Raw genomic sequence first — 11,484 nt, 5'->3', positions numbered from 1 at the left:
TTTTTTCCAGGCTTTCAGCTCTAGAAGCCCCTCCCTGACTTCCTGGTAACTCATGACCAGCAGGGTCAATAGAGCAGAAATCCTTCTAAAGGGCCAATCTGTATTTGAATTATTTAAACAATGTAGTACAGCCAAGTTAAATGGGGCTTATCAAACGTTACACCTCTCCAAGCACAATTGGAGGCAGAAGGATATTAACTGCTGAATGCTCCAGAGAGGGCAGACAAGAAAAAAAGGAGGGAGAAAGAAGAAAATAAAAAAGAGGGACAAGATGGGATCATTTGGACAAGGGGACAAGCAGGTGTCTCCAGCCAGGTCTGACTGGAGATGGTCTCTTCCCTTTGGAGACCCTCCGTGGTTCACCTGGAGTCAGGATAGACTTACCATCCTCAAGAATATTAAAAACCATAACTTGGAGTATTTGTGTCCTTAATCTGCATCATCTCCTCCCCTCAGGACAACAGCACTTGGGGATCTGGAGTTAGAGGATAAAGGTCTTTTCTACACATTTCCTGAAAGGAAAGTAAGGAAGGAGTTGTTTTCATGTCCCGATAGGCTGGGGTTTATTATCCCTGTGTGCACTTTGCCCAAAGAGGGCTGAGACACTGAGCCATCCACAGGGCACAGTGGAAAAAGAAATAGGAAGATAAAAACCATAATAACAGCAGGATTTTCCTTCAAATTCAGGAGCCAAACAACAAAGTCATTCACTGACACAGGCTAAGGAAAACTCGGAAAAGTCCAGCTTCCCAAAAGAGAGCTGAGAGTATTTTTTGTCATAAAAGCATCGAGCTTCCTTAGGTTTGGGGGCTGAGAATTCACCTGGGAAAACAGCTTTTGATACTATAAAAAAGGTGAAAGAATCCTCCTGGATGCTTTTCTGGCCATTTATCCTGCTTTACCCCCATACTTTTGTGGTGTTCCAGGTGCATTGGGGAGCTCAGGGGCTCCCAGGTGGGAAGCAGAGGGTAAATAGTTCACAGGTAATTCATGCACTGACATTTTCACAGGATTTATTTAACCTGGAGACAAAACAAATATGTTTGCAGGTAAGAAACAAACTGCAAACAGTCCCCAAAAGAGCCTGAATTCACTAGATGATATATGGATAGGTGAGAAATAATTCAACCACACACAGCTATGCAGTAGGAATAGGGTTTGTGAACTATTCATGGACCAAAAATGTATAAATATTGGTTAAGTGACCTACAAAGTTTTTCCAGAAAGTCTCAAGTTTAAAACAAATGAGAAAAGAGGGGGAATAATATTAATAAACACTGTCTTAAGGACTCACATCCTTCACTTACACAGCTACTGTGCTGCCTCTGAGCTAATTAACCCTGTTAATTAATGGGGATTCAGGTATCATCCCCCTGAGAGCTGATTTTTGTGGGGACAGGGGATCTTTGCCCACCCTGATCTGGGCTGCCGTGCTCAGGCTGGAGCTTCAGCCTGACAGCAGGGAATTGGTAACGTGCAGTCAGCCAGAGCCGGCCAGGAAAACCCAGAGGGAAACATTTCCTGCTGCGAAAGGCTCTCCCAACCAAACTGGAACATTTCAGGAGACATTGCTGATTTCACTGAGGCTGAAAAAAAAAAAAAAGAAAAATAATGAGGGGAAGGAGAGGAAAGTTTTCCTGACTCTGTTCCATCCTTTTTATCAGAAGTCAGGACTATAAAGAAGGTGCCTCACGGCTCAAATCCAGCCCGGTGCTATCTCAGTATTTGACATTATTTGTCATTTGGGGAAGAATTTCAAAATGTTTAGATTTCGTTATGGTTCAAAATGAAGGCCCAAACTCGACCCTACCTCCCCCTCCTCCTCACCACCCTTCCCCAGCCACGTTTTTAGGAACATCTTTCGCTGCAAAACCAGGAGGAGGGGTTTTTTTGGGACAAGGTCTGTAACCTCCAGCTCTGGGAACTGGGTTTGCTCACGTGGCTGTGGTAGATCCAGCCCCAGGCAGCCTCTGCCTCTCTAAGCCCGGGAGGGGGGATTCTGCCCCCACCAGCTCAGGATGTCACATCTGCAGAGGTTTCTTGCACCTTGGACACTGATGTCTCCATCACCATCACCAGCAGCCCCTGCTTTCGCCTGTTCCTTCCCACCCCTCGGCACCGGGAGATGCTGGGAAGGGACGGGATGATCACAATATTGAGAAAGCTCAACCCAAGCAAATGGAAGGTTTACAAACTCCTGGCCTACCCTGCAAGGCTGCAAGGTCGCCCCTTATCTGAGTTTGCAGAGGGTTTGCAAAGTGCTGGCAGCCCTCCAAATATGTTTGGGAGTTTTTTGCTCCAACCTAAGGCTGCCGGACTCCCACATTTGACATTTTCCAAGTGCTGTTACACGACGAGGCAGCGACCGGGAACAATGTGTGATTATAACAGCGGGGCTGGGGCAGGGAAAGCCTCAAGCTGAGGCTTTCCAAGGGCTGTAAAGAGCATGAAGGCTCAGCAGCCTGGATCTGATTTCCTCAGGGATGCTGCAGGGTGGAGGGAGTGTCCGGCAAAGCCAGTGCTCACCCCTTGAAAGCCTTTTAAATTGTGACCTAAAGATGGAATAATGAAGTTTTGCAAAGGGAAAAAATTTGGGGTACCTTTATCAGAGCAACCCTGCCTGATTGTCTCTGCTTTGCCTGCACTGTCAGGGTGCAAGATCCTGCAAGGGATCCCTTGTGCTGCTCTTGGGGCGTGAGCTGACACCCCCATTTCACAAAGAAACACGACAAAAAGTAGCCACAAGATGATCCAGAGTCAGTAAAGAAGTTTGTGAGCTTGAATCCAGGTTTCTCAAGGTCTGTATTAACCCCTACATCAACTATTCCTCCCCTTTATTTAATCCATCAGTAGCAAGTTGGAGCTGGATTCATTAATGTTCTCAATAATTTAAATGAGCTGAGGTGCCCTAATTCTCAGCTGGGAATATTTCTGTTATTTGGGGGGAAAAAAGGGAAGAGAGGAAAACCATGCTGAAGACAGAGCAAAATATAAACTCACTTGTTGTTTTATTTCCCCTTTTTCTTCCTTTTATCTGGAAACTGACTGTGCAGGACAGGGAGTAAAAGAAAACAAAAGAAAGTGGAAGGGAAATCAGAAAACCAAAAAACCAAAAGTGCTGGTTTTCTTTCTTTCTCAAGAAAACAAACCCAGAAAACTTATTCCAAAACACAGTTTTTCACTCAGCAGCTTCCTGCACTTCAAAATATATTTTTTTGAGCAGGCAAATGAAAGGAGAGGAATGGCTGAGGAGAAGCGGGATGTACTTGGATATAAATTGCATTGGAAGTGCAAAGGGAGTTATTAGTCAGATAGGGAGGATTATTTTACATCTTGACCACCTATACAACCAAATGTGCAACTGCCTGAATGAAATGTTGCCTTAATCATTCTGGGCAAAGTCCTTTGGCTACAAGCAAGGCTTGTTGTACTGTGGGTTAACGGAGGGAAATAATAAGGCGTTCTATATACACAGTTTTTCTGGCTTTGGCTAGAAACCCCAGGGTCAGAGCAAAGCTCTGATTTCAAACAACTGTATTTTGAGTGATCCTGTTTATCCCAAGTGTCTGCTGAGGCTTTGACTCTGAGCTATTAATACAAAATAAATAATTTTTACGTCCCTTGCCAAAGAAATAAAGCAAGGAGGCCACAGAAGCTACAAGCATGAAAGGCAGAGAGAGAGTGATATGGGCCATGAGTTCTTGTGAGTTTTTTGACTGCTGAGTGACACATGGAGCACCACTGGCAGAGGATGCTGAGAAAAACTACCTCGACCAGCATGATGAAGGATGCTTCTGCAACAAATATGAGGTGGTGGGAGACTCACTAGATGTGTTAGACCACAGGTTTTATGGAATCTAAATCTTCTGTTTGAGAAGGGTTCTGACCTGACCCTCTGTGAGCAGTAGCTCCACAAGCTGCCCAGATGATGGAGATGTGCTGGCACAAAATCCTGTGGTGGGTGCAAATGCATCCAGGTGACTGTACTTCTGTGGGGATGGGTGGAAATGTGGGTTTTGGGGAAGCAGCAGCCCATCACAGGGCTCCCAAGTAGAAGTGTCATTCTCTGTGGTGTGGGGCCCATCAAGGCTGGCTGGGACGTGCTTGAACTCAGAGCATGTGGATGCTCAAGGCAGGTAGCAAGAGGTCAAGAGGTAGAGGCAGCATCCCTGTGTTCCCAGCTCTCAGGGATGAGCTGTATTTGCACACCTGCAGCTGAGCTCCCTCCCATTCTGGTGGTCACACACTCACAGGCCACTTCCCTTCTCCACCAGCTGCTTTCCTGGTCCCCTTTTTGCAGGTTGATGTCATGGGAAGGAGGTTCAAATGGTGAGATGTGCTCCAACAAATGAGGGCCTCAGAGACAGAAAATAATTCTGCAAAGCCTCTGCAGAGGCCACCTGGCCTCCTTCTGGGGTGTACCTTAAAGGCAGTCCTGCTATTTTTCTCCAAAACCAGTTTAAAGTCTCCACCACTTGTTGTGCACCCTGTAATAAAGGGTATTCACTAGAGTTTAGGGGTTCAGAAGTGATGGTGGGCTTGGGGAGCATTAGTAAGGAAAGGAGAAGGCAGCTGGTGAAAGTATAAAGTGATTTCCTCTCAAAATCCCAGCTCTTAGGAGGAAATCCTCCCCTGTGAGAGTGGTCAGGCCTTGGCACAGGTTGCCCAGAGAAGCTGTGGCTGCCCCATCCCTGGAAATGTTCAAGGCCAGGTTGGACAGGGCTTGGAGCAACCTGGGATGGTGGAAGGTGTCCCTTCCACTGGCAGGGAGTTGGAACCAGGTGAGTTTTAAAGTCCCTTCCAACCCAAACCCTTCTATGATTCTGTGATTAGTATCTGTGTCAGGCACTCCAGTCTGCCTGGGGGAAGGGGGATCCCTGCTGTCAGCTCACATTGTGGCCCCTCCATCAAAATAAGAACCAGAACTCTCCCACCTCTGCTGGATATGGATCATGGAGGGATGCAGCCTGGCCCTGAGGAGTTTTACATGCTCAGACTCACACAGGCACAAGGAAGGACCTTCAACGTTGCTGGATCAAGGACCCAGTGTCCGAGGCTCCCTCCAAAGCAAGCAGGGGAAGTGATTGCTGTGGAGATGTGGGAGGCATTCACTGGAGTCTGGGAGTCTGCAGGGAGAGCAAGCAGCTGGAAAACTGCCTGCCATTCACATCTGGGTCCTGTCCTTTTGATACTGGATCTTAAGGTTCTATTACACTATGTATTGATCAATCAACTAACCTGCTTAAATCATCAGGTTATAGAAAGACATAAATTTATTTAAGCTGTAAGATACCTGAAGTTGTGTCAGGGGAGGTTTAGGTTGGATATTAGAAAAAGGTCCTTCCCCCAGAGGGTGGTTGGGCACTGAACAGACTCCCCAGAGCAGTGGTCACAGCACCAAGCCTGACAGAGCTCAAAGAACATTTGGATGATCCTCTGGGGTACAGGGTGTGACTCTTGGGGATGGTCCTGTGCAGGGTTGGACTTGATGATCCTTGTGGGTCCCTTCCGACTCATCATATTCTGTGATTCTGTGATCTCCAAGACAGGACTGTGTCCTACAGAAGGTGAGTGTTGTAGGGAGCTGTAAAATCCCTGTTAAACGTCTTGGATGCAGAAGAAGCAGACAAGGCTTTAGAAACACAAGCGCTTTTAAAGAAAAAAATAAAGTGAAGATAAGGATTTAAACACTTTTATATCAAATCTGGTTCTGGATATCCATCACTTGCAAATTTCTAGAGGAAGGAGGAGTGTATCATGGGAAAATCACTGCAAACTCTCTTTGGTTTCATCTTTTTCCACTGATATCTCCTAACTGCCACTACTTTCACTTTGGAGGAAGGAGGTATAAACACAGTCCACCATTGTCACAGGTCATAGATTTCAGTTTTTCATCTTTGGCAAAGTCAGGGCTCAGCATATCCATACTGCAAAGCACCAGCTTGATTTTACTGTCACCCTTGGAGCTTCCAGATGTCATGTTAGTAAGGTCTTGATCTCAAACAGAGCACCTGTACACTCCATAATATGACTAAACACCAATAAAATCATGCCTATAGTGCCCATTGTTCATGGCACAACTCAGGATCTCCAGTGCCCCAAAGGAAATCTATGAATAACCCAAATCTGAGGTCCCACCAGCACCTCAAGAGAGAGAGGGACCAGCTGGTTTTCCCGAGCCATGAGCCGTAGGCATCTATTAACAACCAGCTTTTTGGCTCCACTAAGTGCACTCAGCCTGACTCGGTTTTATTGGCATCACCCATCTCCCAGTAAATGTGATAAGAGACTCTGATTATCCGTGGCCATCAGACTGAGCTTGGAACTAGGCTCCAGCACAGCTGTCTGAGGGCTCCTTTCCACATGTGCTTTCCATGCCACACTTACAGGCCCAGGAGGGGCTAATGAAGATTGTCCCTCGACCTCATTGTTTACTTTTAGCGAAGCATCAGAATTAAGACCAATTTAGCTGCCCCTTTTTTTCCTTTCTTTTTTTTTTTTTCCACCCAGCTCAGTCTAAACATGCATCTCAAGAAAGAGCCTGTTTTTATTGCCAAGGCAACACGTGATAAGGAAAGATCATCTGTCTGAGAGAAAATTACTTCTGTGGGGCTCAGCAAGTGGTCCCAAGGGTCTGATTCCAGCACAGGAACAGCCCCTGGAGAACATTAAAGAATTATAACCCCCACGATAAGGCACTTTCTTTTATAGTTTTTTATTTCATAGCAATAGTCACAGCTTAAAGATAAGGGCAACATACATTTTGTTTAACTAGGCTCTTGTTCCTTGGTGTGGGGCTCGAAGTGAACTGGCATCCATCAAACCCTTTTGTGATTTACATGAATACCTGATTCTTCTGATAAGGGAAAGTGTAAGTCAACACAGTTCTGTTGTAATTGGGTGTTACCTGTTCAGATACTGCACTGCTATCTCAGCATCAGCTCACAGGCAAGCTCCACTTTACCTTTCCTTGCTTGGTGCAGGGAGAATGTCCCCTGGTTTTACATTGGCCCCAGGGGTTGCAACAAGCTACCTGGAAGCATCTTTTCAGCCTAGTGGAGGTGTCCACAGAACATTGGGTATGCTAAAAGTTCAAACAAGGGATGGCAAAAAATTACAGAATAAAAAAAAAAAACAAACAACACAATCCCCACTTGAGGTTCAGCGTAATCCTTGGTCACAGACTGTGTGATCTGCCAAAGATATGCTACCATATCCTTATTTTTCTGATATAATTATTTATCTTAGCAAGCAACATTTCATGTTTATAATATTAAATAAATAATCCTGACGTGTGTGTGACAGCAGCAATCTCTGGCTCTCAGCATACCAGGACTTCTTTGTACTGGATGACAGAGATACAGAGGCATCTCAAAACCTGAGAAGTTTTCAGCCTAAAAACAAATCAGAAAAGGAGCCTAGTAAAGGATTTGATGGCTGCCATGAAGCAGGACTTCTCAGAAGAGAGCCCATAGCTCGTGTCTTGGGCTGTGCCACCTTTAACTAGATGCCAGTGTCCCAGGAAACAACTGCTTTAGTGCCAATGAAAATAAGAGCACCTGGACTTCCAGAACAAGTATAAGTAAAAATAAAAAAAAAAAAAAAGACAAGACCACAAACACCCTGAATCTCCCACCTGGAGCATCTGAGGGCCAGAGGATTGAAGAAATTAAATGTAAATCACTGACCAAAACCACTCATTTTGGATAGGGAATGCTCCAGAGGCTGCCTGGTGTTTTCTTTCTTCCGACAGCTTTATCCTAAAGATCCTAAAGCTGAGCTCAGGAACCTGAAGTGGAGAAACAGTGTGGAAGGTGGCCAAGTTTTAATACCAGCCTGCCACATTTCTGATTTTCTTGGTCTGAGTGACACAGAACTGCAAGGATCCCTCAGGAGACGCTGGTAGTGGGGTCAGGAGACCACCCGTCAGTGAGATGCAGACTGGGAAGATCCCCACAAAGGCTGTGAGGAGATGTCTGAATACATCTCCCTCTCAAAACAGAAAATGATTTGCCAGGTCCCAGCTGGGATGATACAGGAACACCCAAAGGTCTTTTATTAAGACAAATTACCCTTTTGATGTGAATCCACCTGACTGCAGGGAAGGTACAGCAACACTTTGCCATGAAAGGGCTGTTCATGGCAGATCTTCCCAAACCACAAGGATATCCCATGTGCTGATCCTACTGCCCAGATGGGAAGAACATTTCTTCCTGCCAGCAAACACCCAGGGATGGAAAAATAGGAGGAGTGGCAAGGTAGATAGAGCTTTCTTCCCTGAAATGGGATCCAGGTCTTCAACAAGAGTAAGACTCTTGAGTCTGATCCCTCCTCAGCCTCCCAAAAGATTTCTGCTCAATGCAAAGCCTTGGTTGAGCCCCTCTCACCCACGTGTTGGGCTCCAGTGGGTCATGGATCACCTAAAGCACTGTCTTGGTCATGCTTGGCCAAAACCCCTCTCTATGGAGTTCACTATGGGTTGGGTGGGCATCTTTCCACGAGCAGGGATTGTGGCTCTGTTGCCCTCAGGTGTCCTCAGACACTGGGAATATTTGACACTGGGAGGGACCTGGCAAAATGTCCAGCCTGTGTAGTTGTACAGGTTGCATTGGCTTGTTTTCATGAGTTTTAAAGAATTTCTTGGCCACCACACTGTTAGAAGGCCAGGATTTTAAGGTGGTATAGGGGAAGACAGATATGTAGATACGTATTTATATAAACTGCTGAATATACTTTTAGCATAGGAGAGCTCAGGTTTAAGAGGTAATTTCCTGGCTTAGTCTAATTCTCTCACTAGACATTTTCCTTCACACTAAGTGAAATTCTGACTGAATTAAAGAACCACTTTTCCTCTTATCTGCTGCTGTTTTTATCTAACTCCAAGGAAACGCTGGGAGCAGAGACAGACAGGTCTTGCCATTTTACTGTTCCCCTGGGCTTGCATCAAACACCAGGAAGATTTGTCAAAAAACAGCCTGTCACTCTCCACACAACCGTACAACGGGAACAGCAATGGGAAAGCCACAAAATAGGCACGTTTCCTGGATATCTTGATTTTGTTTTTAGGGAGGATCTCCCAAAATCTCCTACAAACCTCAGCGAAGTGGTATCTCTGGAGCAGCAACCAACCTTTCAGTCAGAAGATCCAGGTCCATTCGCATGTTTTAGCCCTCAAGAGTGTCATGAAAGGGAAGGAATAAAACCCACCAACCCCACTCATTGTTTACTGTCACTACTTCTCTCTGGGTCCAGAGCCAGGCTGGGACAACCAGCAGGAGCCAAGAGACCTCAACCCCCCTCCGTGACTCCACCACTGACTCACTGCTTAGCCCTGGGCAAGCCCCTCCACTTATTTTCATAAAATCATAAAATAGTTTGAGTTGGAAGGGACTTTTTAGAGGTTTGACCTCTTTCTCCCCCTTCAGCAAAGTCTCTGTCTTGGTTATAGGGGCTTCCAGTTTGGGGGAAGCAGGAGATGTTGGTCCAGCACCAAACAACTCCTCAGCTCCTACTTCCATCTGAGCCTTTTCATGCCGTGGTGAGATCAGTGCTCGTGTTTAATTAGGGTAGCCCTTAAATAAGAAACCTCTTTTATCCTTGGATTTTCCATTAATGTCTCATCCCAGGGTTATTCACGCAGTTTTATCCAGGTTTTCTCCAAGTCCTCCCTTGTCTCAAAATTTCATAAACCTCTTCCACGCTCCTTGTTAGTGTGTCCCAGGCTTTGCAGTGCAGTTGGCTCTGCCAAGAGCTGCACTTCTCACTCACCCAGCTTTATCAGCTCTGCATTTCCACTGTGTGACGCGCCTGTTCCCAAAATTCCGAACTCACTCTTGGGCATGGAGGTGTTTGGAGATCTTGAAACCAAATTAGCCACTGTCCATTTTGCCCACGTGTATGTTTTTTATATTTATCCTTAATCCAGGGGTCTTGCAGCCCAACTCCTTGCGCCATCCTGCTGTCTCTGGCAACATCAAAATAAACCACCACCAAAATAGGTCCTTCCTCGCTGGACCTGGACATCCTTCCAAGAAGAGCCCTGCTCCTTGGTCAGCTGGGAATTGAAGCAATCTCAAGAAGAGAAGGTTCCAAGGAGACCTTAGACCCCCTTCCAGTTTGTAAAAGGGGCTCCAAGAGAGCTGGAGAGGGACTTTGGACAAGGACCTGGAGGGACAGGACACAGGGAATGGCTTCAAACTGCCAGAGGGCAGGGATAGAAGGGATATTCTGCTTATCCTCCCAGCCCTCTCCCTTTTCTCCTGAGGAACTGTAGGAAAGTCTTCTGCTTTTATTTTCCTTCCACAAGGGAAATCTACTTCCTCTGAAACTATATAGTGAAAAGGGATATCCAGCATCATGAAATGACAGTGATTGGATTGGCTTCCCTCTTCCCATAAGAAGCAGGCACAGATCTGGCCCAAAAATTCCACAAAAAATCCAAGACTGAATATCTTTAACACACTGATCTGATTTAAAAAGAAACAGAAACCTGGAGTTAGAAAGCAGGTGACTTTTATCACCTCTTTTATTATTTAATTTGACTGGAATTTCTTTATTTTCTTTTAAGATGAATGAACTTTCTGCTGACAGCTACTCCCTTACTTTTTCCTTTCAAACCAAAATTGACGGGATTTTAGGGGATTTCCTGATGGAAAAAAAACCCAAACACTTCCCTTATAGTAGAAAGTGTGTTCAACTGTGGCCATGAAAAACTCTGGAAAAACACAATATCCTTCTGGGGAAGTTACACCATGTAGAGTAGAATTATAGAATGGTTTGGGTTGGAAGGGACCTTAAAAATCTTCCAGTTCCAAACCCTGCTATGGGCAGGGACACCTTCCACTATCCCAGGTTGCTCCAAGCCCCATCCAACCTGGCCTTGAACACTTCCAGGGACAGGGCAGTTGCAGCCCACGACATTCCTGGTCTATCCTGCTCCAACAGGGTTAGATACCCAGTCCTTCAGATATCCTCATAAATTTGGGCTGTGGTAAGGACAGTTTTAGTGTTCCTGAGATCAAGTCAGCATCCCTGCACCTACATCCCACAATGAGGTAACCAGGGCTTGGACCTCTGTAAAGGTAAAGGTGAATCAGATGTTGGACACCATGGCCAATTCCACCCAAGTGTGCCTGAGCACCACGTTACTTAGAGCAACCTGATCTAGTGGAAGGTGTCCCTGCCTATGGCAGGGAGTTAGAATGAGATGATCTTTAAGGTCCCTTCCAACCCAAACCATTCTGTGGTTCTATATAACAAAACTGCCTGGTGATAACTGCAAAATTCACTCAAGTCCTCCCACACAAATCTACAAGGTTACTCACTTGGATAAGACAAATTAGCTGTAAATTCAGCTCAAAGTCAAGGCTCACAGAGGTTTGGGCCTTGTGGCCTTCACAGATAGGTAGCACAGAGAGGTTGACTCACACTATTTGTGTCCAACTCCCCAAGAATCACCACCTGTAAAACATCGTGTACGACTTG

Source organism: Corapipo altera, unplaced genomic scaffold (assembly GCF_003945725.1).
Source record: "Corapipo altera isolate COAL_440 unplaced genomic scaffold, ASM394572v1 164, whole genome shotgun sequence".
In the NCBI taxonomy this organism is placed as follows: Eukaryota; Metazoa; Chordata; class Aves; order Passeriformes; family Pipridae; genus Corapipo; species Corapipo altera.
The sequence above is the reverse complement of the archived record's forward strand: the minus strand, read 5'-3'. Positions refer to the sequence as shown.